Source organism: Nomascus leucogenys, chromosome 19, assembly GCF_006542625.1.
Source record: "Nomascus leucogenys isolate Asia chromosome 19, Asia_NLE_v1, whole genome shotgun sequence".
Classification (NCBI taxonomy): Eukaryota; Metazoa; Chordata; class Mammalia; order Primates; family Hylobatidae; genus Nomascus; species Nomascus leucogenys.
The window spans coordinates 32551057-32568419 of record NC_044399.1 but is presented as its reverse complement, the minus strand read 5'-3'; positions in this window follow the sequence as shown (position 1 = coordinate 32568419).

Here is a 17363-nt window from a genome sequence, read left to right as displayed (position 1 = left end):
ATTCTACTTGTGTCCTACTCTGCAAAATCCCTCCCCACTATCAGCTAAATAGTTGTCCTCTCTAAATTTCCACATTCCTTTATCTTCAGACAGCACACATAGCTTCATATTGCAGTTATTTTTCTTTATCTATCTCACTGTACTAGGCTGTGAATATTTGGAGGCCAAGGATCATGTCTGACTCAACCAATGCCTGGCAGTATCTGGCATATATAGTCAGCGGATGCCTATTACTGAAGAAATTAATGAATGAACAAATGAATGAGTGATTTTTGTTTCCGGGCCTACCTCTTTCTTTCTTTCTTTCTTTCTTTTCTTTCTTTCTTCTTCTTTCTTTCTTTTTTTTTTTTTTTTTGAGACAGAGTCTGGCCCTGTCGCCCAGGTTGGAGTTCAGTGGTGCGATCTTGGCTCACTGCAAGTTCCGCCTCCTGGGTTCACGTCATTCTCCTGCCTCAGCCTCCCAAGTAGCTGGGACTACAGTTGTCCACCACTACACCTGGCTAATTTTTTTGTATTTTTAGTAGAGACAGGGTTTCCCCATGTTAGCCAGGATGGTATCGATCTCCTGACCTCGTGAATCTGCCCACCTCGGCCTCCCAAAGTGCTGGGGTTACAGGCATGAGACACTGCACCCGGCTCCTGGGCCTACCTCTTCCTAACCTGTGAATATAAGCTGTGGTGAGTAGGGCTTGGGAATACATCTCATGCCCTGTTTGTCAACATTTCCCCAGGACAGTGCCTGGCACATGGTATGCTCTCAGTGCTGGTGCATTGGATATGCAAAAGGTCCTGGGTTCAGGCCAATTTAGATTTCTTTGGCATGAAGAACAGCAAATTAACATTCCTCTCTCCCTGTTACAGATGAGACAGATGAGCTTAGAAAGCTTAAACAACTCAGCAGGCTGGGGGCGGTGGCTCACACCTGTAATCCCAGCACTTTGGGAGGCCGAGGCGGGTGGATCACGAGGTCAGGAGATCGAGACCATCCTGGCTAACACAGTGAAACCCTGTCTCTACTAAAAAATACAAAAAATTAGTCAGGTGTGGTGGCGGGCGCCTGTAGTCCCAGCTACTTGGGAGGCTGAGGCAGGAGAATGGCATGAACCTTGGAGGTGGAGCTCGCAGTGAGCCGAGATCGTGCCACTGCACTTCAGCCTGGGCGAGAGTGCGAGATTCCGTCTCAAAAAAAAAAAAAAAAAGAGAAAGCTTAAATAACTCGTCCTTGGTATATGGTGGCATCAGATAATCTAAGGGACAGGGGCATTAGGGGTTGCTGACCAACGTGGAGCCCTCAGCACACATGGAATGATTGTGATCCCAAGCAGAATTCATGTGGGCACGTTGTTCTCTGAAGGCTGTAGGTCTTCTCACTGGGACTTGTATTCCAGGAAGGGGCCTTCTCTGGCTGGCCCAGATTTAGAGTGAGGGGAGTGAGGAACTCACCACAGGCCCAAAATGTAAGGGGCACCAAGTAATCAAGATAAATAAAATTTAATGCATTTTTTTTTTCTTTCAGAGACAGAGTCTTGTTCTGTGCCTCAGGCTGGAGTGCAGTGGCACAGTTATGGCTCACTGCAGCCTGGAACACCTAGGCTCAAGCAATCCTCCTGCCTCAGCCTCCTGAGTAGCTGGAACTACAGGCATGTGCCAACACACCCAGCTAATTTATTTTTTGTAGAGACAGGTTCTTGCTATGTTTCTCAGGCTGGTCTTGAACTCCTGGCCTCACAAAATTTTCCTGCCTAGGCCAGGCGTGGTGGCTCATGCCTGTAATCCCAGCACTTTGGGAGGCTGAGGCGGGCGGATCGTGAGGTCAGGAGATCAAGACCATCCTGGCTAACATGGTGAAACCCCATCTTTACTAAAAATACAAAAAATTAGCTGAGTGTGGTGGCGGGCACTGTAGTCCCAGCTACTAGGGAGGCTGAGGTAGGAGAAGGGCATGAACCCGGGTGGTGGAGCTTGCAGTGAGCCGAGATTGCACCATTGCACTCCAGCCTGGGCAACAGAGCAAGACTCCATCTCAAAAAAAAATTTTCCTGCCTCAACCTCCCAAAGTGCTGGGATTACAGACGTGAGCCACCACGCCTGGCCAAATGCAATATTTTTGTTGTCAGTAAACTACAGTCTGTGAGCTGGCTGCCTGTTTTTTAAAACAAGGTTTTATTGGAACCAAGACTGAGATTAGGGTGAGACACGATATTGAGGGAAGGGTTGGATCTTGTGTTTATTTGAAATCTTAATATTTGGTTCATCATCAATTTTTACATTCATTTTGATTTTTTTTTTTTTTTGAGACGGAGTCTTGCACTGTTGCCCAGGCTGGAGTGCAGTGGTGTGATCTTGGCTCACTGCAAGCTCTGCCTCCTGGATTCACGCCATTCTCCTACCTCAGCCTCCCTAGTAGCTGGGACTACAGGCACCTGCCACCACGCCCGGCTAATTTTTTGTACTTTTAGTAGAGACGGGGTTTCACCGTGTTAGCTAGGATGGTCTCGATCTCCTGACCTCGTGATCCGCCTGCCTCGGCCTCCCAAAGTGCTGGGATTACAGGCGTGAGCCAATGCACCTGGCCAATTTTGATTTTTAAAAATTGCATTAAAGTATTATCTATCTTGGGCCAGGCACAGTGGCCCATACCTGTAATCCTAGCACTTTGGGAGGCTAAGGTGGGTGGATCACCTGAGGTCAGGAGTTGGAGACCAGCCTGGCCAACATAGTAAAATCCCGTCTTTACTAAAAATACAAAAATCAGCCAGGCATGGTGGTGGTGCATGCCTGTAGTTCCAGCTACTAGGGAGGCTGAGGCAGGAGAATCGCTTGAGCCTGGGAGGCAGAGGTTGCAGTGAGCTGAGATCGTGCCACTGCACTCCAGCCTGGGGAACAGAGTGAGATCCCATCTCAAAAAGAAAAAAAAGTATTATTGTATTAGTCAGTTTTCACGCTGCTGATAAAGGCATATCTGTGACTGGGCAAATTACAAAAGAAAGAGGTTTCATAGAGAATTCACCATTCCACGTGGCTGGGGAAGCCTCGCAATCATGGAAGAAGGCAAGGAGGAGCAAGTCACATCTTACACAGATGGTAGCAGGCAAAAAGAGAGAGCTTGTGCAGGCAAACTTCTGCTTTTTTTTTTTTTTTAAACCATCAGATCTCATGAGACTCATTCACTATCACAAGAACAGCGCAGGAGAGACCCACCCCCATAATTCAATCACCTCCCACTGGGTTCCTCCCGTGACACATGGGAATGGTGGGAGTTACAATTCAAGATGAGAGTTGGGTGGGGACACAGAACCAAACCATATCAGTTATCTATCTTGATTTCTGAGTTTTGGGGCACTCCCTTAAGTTGTGTTGGAGGCAAATGCCTTAATGGTCTCTTAGGGCCTTCCCCCAGTGTACCTTGGGTTCTAAGATGGGCAGCTGCCAGTAAAGACTGGGCTCTGGGGCTCAGTTCCCCTGGTTCCCTGGCTGAGTGCAGCCCCAAGCAGCCTGGACAAAACAGCTGTGGGCTGATACTTCCTGTCCTTCAGGAATTGTGGCATGAGGTTTTGGTTTGGCTTCTTTAGGAAATTAGGTCTCCCTTCATCCACTGGTGTTTCTTTGTTGAACAGCTCTGATCAGCCAGCCACCAAAGGTGACAGAATTGAGTTTCTCACCCTGTTGCCCAGGCTGGGGTGCAGTGGTGCAAACATGGCTCACTGTACCCTCAATCTCCCAGGCTCAAGTGATCCTCTCGTCTCAGCCCCACCAAGTAGTTGGGATTACAGGTGTGCACCACCACACCCAGCTAATTTTTGTACTTTTTGTAGAGAAGGGGTTTCACCATGTTGCCCAGCTGGCCTCAAACTCCTGAGCTCAAGTGATCCACCTTCCTTGGCCTCCCAAAGTGCTGCAATTACAAGCACCGGCCTGGCTTCTAAATGTCTTCTAAAGCCTGCCCTCCTCTGCATTCCGACTGCCCTCCTTGTCAGCCCCTGCTCTCTTCTGACTGGTCCTCCTGCCTCCAGCCCCACCCCTTTCCACACCAGCCTTCACAGTGCCACCAGGGTCACCTGGACAAAGTGCACATTTCCCCTTGGTGTTTCCCTGCTCAACTCTCCCGTGCCCTCAGCATGAAGTCCCAGTGCAAAGGCAGTTTCACCAATGCCCTGACCTGACAGACTTTCTCCTTGATCAAACCTGAGTCAGGGTCCTCTGGGTCCTCTTTTTGACGGCATCTTGACCTTGGGCTGTGTCTTTGGGCAATATAGTCCAGTTGTAGCACGAATCCTGCCAGGCCCATTTAGCAAAAATCCCCTATCCTTCCTATCTGATGAAATTCCTCATCCCCCACCCTTGATATCGTATCACCCTGGCCTGCCTTCAGCAGGAATCCCCTGGCCTGAATGCTTCTCCTAAGTGATTTTCCATCCACTGACCCCACCCTGCTCCTTGGCTATAAATGTCCACTTGTCCTTGTTGTCTTCGATCTCTTTTCCCTGTTGCCAAACTCCAGTGTAGTTGTCTTCGATCTCTTTTCCCTGTTGCCAAACTCCAGTGTAGCAGCCCCGCCCCGCTTAAATAAGATCTTCCTTACTGTCTTTAATAAGTGTTAAGAATAATTTTTTCTAGGCTGGGCATGGTGGTTCACGCCTGCAATCCCAGCACTTTGGGAGGCTGAGGCGGGTGGATCACCTGAGATCAGGAGTTTGAGACCAGCCTGCCCAACATGGTGAAAACCTGTCTCTACTAAAAATATAAAAACTAAGGGCCAGGCGTGGTGGCTCATGCCTGTAATCCCAGCACTTTGGGAGGCCGAGGCGGGAGGATCACAAGGTCAGAAGATCGAGACCATCCTAGCTAACATGGTGAAACCCCGTCTCTACTAAAAATACAAAAAATTAGCCGGGTGTGGTGGCGGGCGCCTGTAGTCCCAGCTACTCAGGAGGCTGAGGCAGGAGAATGGCGTGAACCCAGGAGGTGGAGCTTGCAGTGAGCCGAGATCGCGCCACTGCACTTCAGCCTGGGCGAGAGTGCGAGACTCCGTCTCAAAAAAAAAAAAAAAAATATATATATATATATATATGTATATAAAAACTAGCCGGGCGTGGTGGTGGATGCCTATAATCCCAGCTACTCGGGAGGCTGAGACAGGAGAATTGCTTGAACCCAGGAGACGGAGGTTGCAGTGAGCCAACACGGTGCCACTGGACTCCAGCCTGGGTGACAGAGTGAGACTCCATCTAAAAAAAAAGAATAATTTTTTCTTTAACAGAACAAATTGCCTCCCTGAGTCGGACCAGCCACCCATGGATCCTACGCTGCAGTCACACCAGACTCCTCATGGTGTGGGGTATGTGTGTCCCCTTTCTTTCCTGCTTCTGTCTTTATACACACAGTCCCTTCCCTTTGATAACTTTTCTCCTCTCGTCTGCCTCTGAGCCAGCCCCAAGAGTCTTCTCTGTGCTTCATGACTCCTCTCTGCTTAGCTATTACCCCGTTTGTTCCTCTTCACCATAGTTAAACCTATTTACAGGTCTGTGTCCCCCACCGAACTGTGAGCTCCTTGAAGGCAGGTGATGTCCATTTTGTATCCCCCCCAAACCCATCTCCTTACCCTCAGTACAGGGTCTGGCACAAAATAGGCATTAAGTAAATGAATGAAGGAATGAATGGATGGAAAGGATGCCATTGTAGAGGGGAAAGAGTAATATCTATTACTTTTATTAACAAAAATTTTTAATTTCCACTTCTAGGTATATATCTTTTCTTCACCTGTCACAAAGTTCAGGGCTTGAGGTCCCTATAACAAAAGATAGGTTAACAAGAGAAAAGCATGCACATTTATATAATAAGTTTCTGTGACATGGGAGATGAAGACCCAAGGAAATAGGGAATACTGTGTATATTTTATGCTTAGGTTTAATGAGGAGTAGAGAGTTGTGTAGAAATATGATGGACGAGGCCGGGCGCGGTGGCTCACGCCTGTAATCCCAGCACTTTGGAAGGCCGAGGCGGGTGGATCACTTGAGGTCAGGAGTTCAACACCAGCCTGGCCAACAGGATGAAACCCTGTCTCTACTAAAAATATAAAAAATTAGCCGGGCATGGTAGTGCACGCCTGTAATCCCAGCTGCTCGGGAGGCTGAGGCAGGAGAATTGCTGGAACCTGGGAGGTGGAGGTTGCAGTGAGCGGGGACCGCACTACTGCACTCCAGCCTGGGAGACAGAGAGACTCCGACTCAAAAAAAAAAAAAAAAAAAAAGAAGAAGAAGAAATATGATGGAAGAAAGGGGGTATGATCTAAAAGTAATCAACTTGGGGGAGCTTAGCAAAGCCTATTTCTTGAGATTCTTCTCTGCATCTTCATTCCTTTCCTCTGGATATAGGGAGGACCCCTCTGGAATGAGGGTCTTATGACCTACTTTAGAAGAAAGACAAAATTCTTTCATGATCTGCTTCAGGGGAGAATAGTAGCAGAAGGTCAGCGAGATCTTCCTCCTTCTGCTGCTGTTGCCAAGGTGCTGTATTTTTGGGTAGCATGTCCTGGACTCCATCACCTCTTGTTTGCCCCTTTAGGATCTGCCAGCAAGATTTGGAGCAAAATCCTAATCTCTGGCCTCATTTTAGAGCTTGTAGCATCAGGTTTGGAGGCTAGGGGTTCCTGGTGCCCCAGCACCAGAGAGGAGGGTGAGAAGGCCACCTTGGGAGAGCTCGGCCATTTCAGGGGAGGAAATTAAAACTAAATTGCATTAATTGGTTTTCATATTGAACCCTGCTTCTTAAGAGTGCTAAATGTCTGGTTAAACAAATAGCTAAAAAGAATCACTTTGCTATCATTTTTTGTGGTAAGGGAAAAGACAAAAAAACAAAGATGTTGATTTAAGATACAGCCTAGGGCTGGGGAGCTGAGGGAAACCTGGTGAAGGCTCCTGTTGTTTGGGGTCGGAGGTTGCAGGAGCAGCGGCTGCCTGGGGATCAGGCTCAAGGTTCTGGAATGATGGAAAAACCTGGCCTGACGCTTTTCCTCAGCGGACCCTTCACTCGCTAACAGGAGCCAGCTGAGCGAACACAAACAGAGGCGCTGTAACCGGCACAGATCCCAGCTTCCTCTGAAATTTCCAGGCCTCTTTTTTCCTGTCGGATTCCAGACAGATGAAATTTTCCTGGCCCCGGCCCGTTCCTGGCAGCATCTCCCCTCTGAATCATCATAAATCAGGTCTTGGTGGGGAGCAGTGGGATTTTCCTGATTTTCCTGATTGACAAGCTGCTGCCCTGGTAAAACGGGGCTCCGTTTCCAAGGCTAAAAATAGCTCTGGGGTGCTTGCCTGAGTTCTCCCCATCGCAAGTTGCTGCTTTGTATTGTAAATATTCATATCTGTCTATGATTATTATTTCATCGAGAAGGGCTGTGGACGTGCAGATGCTGGCCGCTGGGGGCCTCGGTGGTCGTAAGTGACACCATTGTTCACGGGATCATATGCGGGGGCCTGTGCATTCCTCAAAGCCTCCATCATCCAAGGAGCCCCCAGTTAATTTCAATACAAACACCGGATTTGGCCTCCCCCACGCTTTTGCAGCCATAACACATGAGGTCATGCTGCTTTGGTTAACCCGAGGAGTTGCAGGGTGAGATGGGGAGGCTTCTAGGCCCCAGGGGAGGCTGGGGTATCTGCCCTGCCTGGTTTAGGCGAGGCTGTTTACTGCAATGGGGTCTACGGCACACCCACACTCTCTAACCTTTCTTCACTCAGAAACTCTGAAATCTCTGATTCCCAATGTCTCTTCCTAGCCACCTTCCCCATCTCTAGCCACTTGGCTGCCAACGCACCACCCACCCCTGTGGTTCTTTGCAAACTCCTTACCCTCTGTGCTCTTGCATACACAACTTCATTCACCTGGGGCATCTTTTTACCTCTTCATCAGGCTCCTTCTGGAAGACTCACCTCAGGAGTTTCTTCCTTCAGGAAGCATTTCCTGATCACTCCATTCAGGGTTAAGTACTGTTTTCTCAGCTGGGAGCAGTGGCTCAAGCCTGTAGTCTCAGTACTTTGGAAGGCCGAGGCAGGCGGATCACTTGAGCTCAGGAGTTCGAGACCAGCCTGGCCAACATGGTGAACCCACATCTTTACTAAAAATACAAAAATTAGCCGGACACAGTGGTGTGCGCCTGTAATCCCAGCTACTCGGGAGGCCGAGGCAGGAGAATCGCTTGAACACACGAGGTGGATGTTGCAGTGAGCCGAGATTGCACCAATGCACTCCAGCCTGGGTGACAGAGCGAGACTCCATCTCAACAACAACAAAAAAATTAAATTAAAAAAAAAGTACTTGCTGGGCGTGATGGCTCGCACCTGTAATCCCAGCGCGTGGGGAGGCCGAGGTGGGCGGATCACCTAAGGTCAGGAGTTCAAGACCAGCCTGGCCAACATGGTGAAATCCCGTCTCTACTAAAAATACAAAAAATTAGCTGGGCATGGTGGCAGGCGCCTGTGATCCCAGCTACTCAGGAGGCTGAGGCAGGAGAATCACTTGAACCTGGGAGGCAGAGGTTGCAGTATGCCGAGATCGTGCCATTGCACTCCAGCCTGGGCAACAAGAGCAAAACTCCATCTCAAAAAAAAAACTACCACTTTCAGCCGGGCAGGGTGGCTCACGCCTGTAATCCCAGCACTTTGGGAGGCCGAGGTGGGCGGATCACAAGGTCAGGAGATCGAGACCATCCTGGCTAACACAATGAAACCCCATCTCTACTAAAAATACAAAAAATTAGCTGGGCATGGTGGTGGGCGCCTGTAGTCCCCGCTATTCAGGAGGGTGAGGCAGGAGAATGGCATGAACCCAGGAGGTGGAGCTTGCAGTGAGCCGAGATCACTGCCACTGCACTCCAGCCTGGGCAACAGAGGGAGACTCTGTCTCAAAAAAAAGAAATTCCACTTTCTCTTCTGTGTTCGTATAGCTTATTGATTCTCAAACATTAGCCCTCATCAGAATTGCATGGAGGGTTTGCTAAAACACAGATTGCTGGGCCCCTCCCAGTTTCAGAATCAATAGTTCTGAAGCAGGGCTTGCACATTTGCATTTCTAACAAGATCTCAGGAGACACTGATGCTGCTACAGCCCTCTGTGATCACCTCCTCCATTGGTGGAACTTACACTGCAATTACCTGCCTTTTTTTTCTTTTCTTTTCTTTTTTTTTTTTTTTTTTTTGAGACAGGGTCTCACTCTGTCACCCAGGCTGGAGTGCAGTGGCGCCATCTCAGCTCACTGCAAGCTCTGCCCCTGGGTTTAAACGATTCTCCTGCCTCAGCCTCCTGAGTAGTTGGGATTACAGGTGCCCGTCACCACACCCGGCTAATTTTTGTATTTTTAGTAGAGACGGGGTTTCACCATGTTGGCCAGGCTGGTCTCAAACTCCTGACCTCAACTGATCCGCCCGCTTCGACCTCCCAAACTGCTGGGATTACAGGCGTGAGCCACCACGCCCAGCCACCTGCTTATTTTTCGTTCCCTCCCACTGGGAGGGCTGGGACTGTCTTTTCCATTTCTCTATCCTACTGCTTGGCAAACAGTAAAGCTGATCACTGGAGGTTTGTTGACTGAATGAATTGTGGATTTGGAACCAACCTGCTAGTTGTAGAGCTCAGTTGAGGGGAAGAGGTCTGCTGGTGGGAGGGCTCGTTCTCAGGGCTTTTGGGGTCATGAGTATGTTACCTGAAAGGGGGCCCAATCCAGATCCCAAGAGAGGATTCTTGGACCTTGCAGAAGAAAGAATTCGGGGCGAGTTTATAAAGTGAAAGCAAGTTTATTAAGAAAGTAAACGGGCTGGGCGTGGTGGCTCATGCCTGTAATTCCAGCACTTTGGGAGGCCGAGGAGGGCGGATCACCTTAGGTCAGGAGTTCAAGACCAGCCTGATCAATATGGAGAAACTCCGTCTCTACTAAAAATGCAAAATTAGCCGGGCGTGGTGACACATGCCTGAAATCCCAGCTACTCAGGAGGCTGAGGCAGGAAAATCGCTGGAACCCAGGAGGCGGAGGCGGCAGTAAGCCAAGATCGTGCCATTGCACTCCAACCTGAGCAACAAAAGCAAAACTCCATCTCAAAAAAAAAAAAAGAAAAGTAAATGAATAAAGAATGGATACTGCATAGGCAGAGCGGCGGCATGGGTTGCTTGACTGAGTATGCTTATAGTTCTTTCTGTTTTTGTTTTTTTTGAGACAGAGTCTCGCTCTGTTGTCCAGGCTGGAGTGCAGTGGTGCAATTCAGCTCACTGCAACCTCTGCCTCCTGGGTTCTAGCAATTCTCCTGCCTCAGCCTCCCGAGTAGTTGGTATTGCAGCTGTGCGCCACCACGCCAGGCTGATTTTTTATATTTTTAGTAGAGACGGGTTTTCATCATGTTGGCCAGGCTGGTCTTGAACTCCTGACCTCAAGTGATCCGCCTGCCTCAGCCTCCCAAAGTGCTGGGATTACAGGCATGAGCCACCTCGTCCGGCTATAGCTATTTCTTTATTATATGCTAAAAAAGGGGTGGATTATTCATGAGTTTCCCGGGAAAAGGGCAGAGATTTCCCAGAACTGAAAGTCCCTCCCCTTCGTAGACTATATAGGGTAACTTCCGGAAGTTGCCATGGTATTTGTAAACTGTCATGGTGCTGGTAGGAGTGTCTTTTAGCATGCTAATGTATTATAATTAACATATAATGAACAGTGAGGATGACCAGAGATCACTTTCATGGACATCTTGGTTTGGGTGGGTTTTGGCCATCTTCTTTACTGCATTCTATCAGCAAGGTCTTTGGGACCTGTATCTTGTGCTGATCTCCTGACTCATCCTGTGACTAAGAATGCCTAACCTCCTGGGAATGCAACCCAGCAGGTCTCAGCCTCATTTTGCCCAGCTGCTATTCAAGATGGAGTTGTTCTGGTTCAAACACCTTTGACAAGTGTGGATCACCCCAACACCCCCACAACTCCCTCTCCCCATGCAAGTCTCCCAGAAAGCCCAAAACAAGAGGGTCACAGATTCACAAGTATACAAATACACAAGTCATGAAATCCCATCCTTGTAAAGGATGCCAGTCAGAGATGCCAGAAGGAGAAATGGGGAATCACGATTTTAACTTGATTTTCTTCCTCTGAAACCTGGAAATGCCAAATGATGAAAGGATACCAGGGACCCCAGCCTTTCCTTTGAATTAGGTCTGGACCCCAGCCCCCTTTCCTGCCATTTTATGCCCTGGCCACACAGTACGGCAAGATCTCAATCCCTGCCCAAACTACAAACTCCTTGAGGACCCATCCTAAGTCTTAATAATCTTGAGAACTACTCCTTCACCTTCCTCTTAAGGACCTGTGTTTTCTTTCCTTTTTTTTTTTTGAGACAGGGTTTCACTCTGTCACCCAGGCTGGAGTGCAGTGGCATGATCATGGCTCACTGCAGCCTCGACCTCTTTGAACTCAAGTGATTCTTCCACCTCAGCCATCCAGGTAGCTGGGACTACAGGCACGGACCACCATTCCCAGCTAATTTTTGTATTTTTTGTAGAGACAGGGTTTCGCCATGTTGGTCTCAAATTCCTGGTCTCAAATAATCTGCCCGCCTCGGCCTCCCAAAGTGCTGGAATTACAGGTGTGAGCCTCTGCGCCCCACTGCCTGGATCTGTTTTCTATAGTTCCTTCAATGTATTGTTTTGTTCACACCTCCAAGCCTTTGCTCGTGCTGTTTCCCCTGCTCAGCATTCCTGTGTTCCTTCTTTGCAGGTGGACATCCAACTCACTGATTTAAGACCGAGTCCAAATGTGGCCACTTCTGGGCAGGACTTAGAGGCTCATTTGCTTCTCTGGGCTCTCACATGGTAGCAGCTTTACTGCCATGGGTCTGGTTCTTGTACTAGATGGGTTGTCTCATTCATTCTTTATGCCTGTTTTCCAGCCTCTAGCACTGTGCCTGGTTGACAGTGGGTGTTCAGTTGGGGCATTTGGAAGTGGATCACACTTGCTCATCTTCCTTAGCAGCTCTTGTTTGAGGTAGATCAGGTTGGGGCATTGCTCCCACTCTGACTGCCAGAGCTGCTTGGCTGAATAGAGTCTCCTTCCCCACTCCCCATTCCTGTCTGCTAGCCATATGCTCAGCTGGAAGGGATAACTGGTTGGGGTGAAAGAGGGAAGAGCCAGGCAGCTGGTGTTGCTCAGGGAGTGAGGCCTCTAGACCCCAGCCAGAGAGGGTTCAAAGCCTGGTTCTACTTTTGACCACCTGTGTCAATTTGAGCAAGTCATTTGTTGTTATTGACCCTGAGTTTCTTCTTCTGTAAAATGGGGATAATTATGTGGCTTCCAAGGCTGTAGGAAGGAATAAAGATGACATACACCAAGCTTCAGGTACAGGCCTTGGCATGGGCCGCCTTTCCCTCTTCATCAAAGCTTCCAAACAAGGACTTTCAGCTTTCTCTTGTAAGTCTTAGCAATGGTCAGCATTTTTTTTTTTTTTTTTTCCAAGACGGAGTCTTGCTCTGTCTCCCAGACTGTAGTGCAGTGGCGTGATCTCAGCTCACTGTAAGCTCCGCCTCCTGGGTTCACGCCATTCTCCTGCCTCAGCCTCCCCAGCAGCTGGGACTACAGGCACCCGCCACCATGCCCGGCTAATTTTTTTGTATTTTTAGTAGAGATGGGTTTTCACCGTGTTAGCCAGGATGGTCTCGATCTCCTGACCTCGTGATCCGCCTGCCTCGGCCTCCCAAAGTGCTGGGATTACAGGCCTAAGCCACCGCGCCCGGCCGGCTGCAATGGTCAGCTTTACACAGGCTCCTTCCTTAATTTTCTTGCAGTGACAGAGAACAGCAGTCTGAGAGGGGAGTCCATCAGGGCTAGAAGCAAGCTGCTCCACCCAGGCCGATTTCAGCTGGAAAACGAGACCTTAGATAGGAGGGAGGAAAAATTATTAAAGGATTAAATCCAGAATAATCCTATAAGCCCCAGGAGGCTCAGAAAGCAATAAGCCACAGACTTAAAATCTGATCTGTGAAGTCACGGGGGTGGAATCAGCATCTGAAGGCAGGGAGTGGGTTTCAAGTGTACACTGTGGTCAGATCTTTGCTAAAATATGGCCTCATTTTGGCCACTTGGACAGCGTTTTGTTGGTTTTTTTCCCCCCTCATCTTGTCATGGTTTTTAATAACAATAAGCGAGCTGCAGGAGTGGGGGAACTCTTGCTAAAATTCCATAAAAATAAAAATTTAATTAAAATACACAAGTCGTGAAATTCCATCCTTGTAAAGTGAGACATCTCAGGACTCTGCCCTGAGCCGATCTCGGTTCCTGGGGCCCCAGGTTCATGCTGGCTCCTCCTTGGGCCCTGTTAGAGAAGACACAGCCTCATCCAGGATCCCTGTTGCCAGCAAATGGAGGAGGCATCTTCTGATTCCTCCTCCAAACTCTCTCCTGGGTGAAAGAGATCCCCAGTGTCCTGCCCGTAAAGGCCAGGAGGGTCACAAGGCTGGGATGAGGGGTATTTCATGGGACTGGAGGCAGGCCCCTGTATGTGGGCTATGGGACGGACTGAGCACCTAGCCTTTTGGGGAGAAAGTGTGGTTTTCACCTTTTCCTAGGCAGAAGGAAGAGCATAGACCTGGCCACTGGAGCCCAGGAGTCTTGCGTTCCAGTCTCAATGACATCACAATTAGCCGGGCAACATGAGCAACTCACTTCTTTGTGGGCCTCAGTTTCTCCATCTGTAAAATGGGTTGATTAGGCTAGACCAGGGATTTTCCAAGGTATGCATTGAGGAGTTTTAAGGATTTCACAAAACCTTCCTTAGCGCCTCCCAGGAGTCTTGGAGGGTCAAGGCTCTCCTCCTCCTGCCCCCTTCCCTGCCTCCTTTTGTCTGTTTCACAGATTGGGGTTTCCTGTAAGATTTTGTTTGAACAAAGGGTGCTGAGGCTGAAAATGCTCGAACACCTCCGAGGATCCTTCTGGCTGGAAGGGTCTGTGATCTGCCCTTTAGTGTCTGGCTCTGCTTCTATCTGGCAGCTGCTTCCTGTGTTAGTGCATGAGGGCCTTGCCCCTCCCACTCCCATCTTTTTTTTGGTCTACTATTCTGAGCCACGGAACTCCGAGAATCTGATGAAAGCTACCAGTCCTCTCCCTGGAAAAATATACACAGGAAAATATGCATACTGTGAAAATATAACTATTGGAGCATCCAGATCCCTTTTGAGCAAGAACCTGTCTTTGGGAAAATTACTTGACGGGACTATGGGCCCCAGGACAGGGTATGAAAGGCAGGAGCAGAACCAAGGGAGGACCCTGCTGCTCTGCGTAAGAAAAGAGTTAACTTTACGGATTATCTCACCATCCTGCAGGCACTGCCCTTGCTCTGCTCTGGTTGACCTAGACAGAAATCAGCCCTTCTCCATGACATCAATACCAGAAGCTGTGTGGTAGACTTGGCTAAAGGTTTGAGGGCCAGCAGAGTAGATTGAACCTCCTTTGTATTTAGTCTTCTGGTAGTGAGTGATTGAATCTCAACTCGAATTTCTTGCAAGAGGCTGGGCGTGATGGCTCACACCTGTATCCCAAGAACTTTGGGAGGCTGAGGTGAAAGGAACACTTGAGCCCAGCAGTTTGAGATCAGCCTGGGCAAGATGGCAAAACTCCATCTCTACAGAAAAACAAATTTAAAAATTAGCAAGGCATGGTGGCATATACTTGTTGTCCCAGCTACTCGGGAGGCTGAGGCAGGAGGATGGCTTGAGCCCGGGAGGTTGGGGCTGCAGCGAGCCATGATTGTGCTTACTGCACTGCAGCTTGGAAGACAGAGTGAAACCCTGTATCTAAAAAAAAAAAAAAAAAAAAGGGCCTGGCGCGGTGGCTCACGCCTGTGATCCCAGCACTTTGGGAGGCTGAGGAGGGTGGATCACCTGAGGTCAGGAGTTCGAGACCAGCCTGACCAACATGGTGAAACCCCATCTCTACTAAAAGTACAAAAATTAGCAGGGCATGGTGGCGGGCGCCTGTAATGCCAGCTACTCAGGAAGCTGAGGCAGGAGAATTGCTTGAACCCAGGAGGCAGAGGTTGCAGTGAGCTGAGATCGCACCATTGCCCTCCAGCCTGGGCGACAGAGCAAGACTCCGTCTCAGAAAAAAAAACAACAAAGAAAGGCAGATGGAATAAGTTGACTCATCTTACTGGGAAGTTGCCAGTGGAGCCATGATCGTGAGTTGCACAACTCAAAGGGGGCACCATTCACATCTGGCAGCTCTCACATCTGGCTCAGCGGGATCTAGGGACTCAAAGGACACTTCTCTTCTTGTCCCCCTGTCTCTCTTGGCTCAGCTTCTTTTGATCTTGGCTTCAGTCTCTTTCCCTGTAAAGAGGCCTCTTCCCTACAGTTGAGAAGATGGCCCCAGTAACTCTAGGCCTACTGCACACCAGCCTAGTAACCCCTGTGGCTGGGTGGGCTGGGATATCATAGATGGCAAAACTTCCAGAAACATGGAACTGGGGAAAGGCAGTTCTCTGTTTTTACCAGATAATGGAAGGGACACTGGGCAGGTAAAACAAACAAACACATCACACAAACACACACACATACACACAAATGCAACATGAACGTCTACTCTGTCTTACTGATCCTTGAACATTTAGCCAAATCTGCAACACACTTGTATATGAGTGATTTTTTTTTTTTTCACAAGGGAATCATGGAGAAGAGAACAGAACACGAATAGTACCTGAAAGATGACAAGATGATTCACAGACCGAATTACCTTGGAAGATTGTAGAGCCAGTGATAACCAGGAAGTCATTAGCCAGATCCCAGAATCCCTGGGGGGCCTGAGAGTGGGGTGCATGTGGGATGGAGTAGATGCTGATTTTATTTGAACTCAAAGGATCAGGTGTGGTGGCTCGTGCTTGTAATCCCAGCACTTTGGGAGATCGAGGGGAAAGGATCAATCACTTGAGGCCAGGAGTTTGAGAACAGCCTGGGCAACATAAGGAGACCCCATTTCTACAAAAATTAAAAAAAAAAAAAACTAGCCAGGTGTGGTGGCACATACCTCTAGTCCCAGAAATTCAAGAGGCTGAGGCGAGATGATTGCTTGAGCTCAGGAGTTCAAAGCTGCAGTGAGCTATGTTTGCACCACTGCAATCCAGCTTGGGTGACAGAATAAGACCCTTCCTTAAAAAAAAGAAAAAAAGGTTGGATGTCTTAGCTGATGTCTGGATTATACACACAAAATACTGCATACAATTCTGGGACTTCAGGATCTCCCAAAACTCATGCAGTGGAGAGCCCCCATCTTGGATCCTGTCTCTTATTTTGGTTCTCACTTTTTTTTAACCACTCTCATCGGTGTACTTCCTCTCACGCCACAGATTCCAGGGCTGAGGCCCCCACCCCTAACACTCAGGCCCCTCTAGCTCTACTCTGAGACGTGATACATACACTGCCCTGGGAATTTTCTGGACTGTCCTCAAAGGACCACTGGGCAACCCTGGCATTCTGCATTTTTACCAGTTCCCCTCCCCCTCAGGATGATGCCGCAGTCCCAAGAGAATCAGAAGTCTCCTGCTACCCCCACCCCTCCCGTCTCCACTGCCGAGAACCTGTCCTTCCCGATGATGTCATATCTGGCACATGGGCCTTAGCTAGAACTAGCAGCTGCGGGTCACCCACTGCAGGCCGCTCCTGGCAGGGGAGCAGCAACAACTTGGTCCTGAGCCTGAGCTGCTGCAGGATTTACTACTACCTGCTTTTCTTGGATCTGGCAACTGCAGAAAGGGTTGGAGAAAGGATTTTGAATTTGTCCCAAGAAAATAATTCAAAAGAAGAAAAGCACTACAGGCAAGAAGGTGTCCACTGGTATGGTAGTGACACTAATCACCAACAACCTAGAAGTCCAGTAATGAGAATAACCAACATTTGCCCTGCATTTCACATTACTCCGCCTGCCTCCTCACGATTACCCCGTGAGCTAGGTAGGCACTTGGTCCAAGTTTACACAATGAGTGAGTAGCCGAGCTAGACTTTAAGCCTCAGCTCTCTCAACTATGCCACTCTGATGATATTGTCTCCCTCTGATTTAACCACTTGTTTTATGCGAGTTAAGTTAGTTACAAATGCCTTCTACTGATTGCTGGCTTACTCTGTGCAGGGCATTGTACCAGATGTGCCACAGAAGGGCTCTCATCAAGTCTTTCTCCAAACCCTGTGAGATGGATATTATTTTAAAGATGAAGAAACTGAGGCTCAGAGTGGATAAATTATTTGCCCAGATCACAGATGTGTTTTAGGTTTTGTCTGATTATTATAACTATCACAATGATGAATTACATTTTGATTCCAGCTTTTTTTCTTCTTTTTTTTTTTTT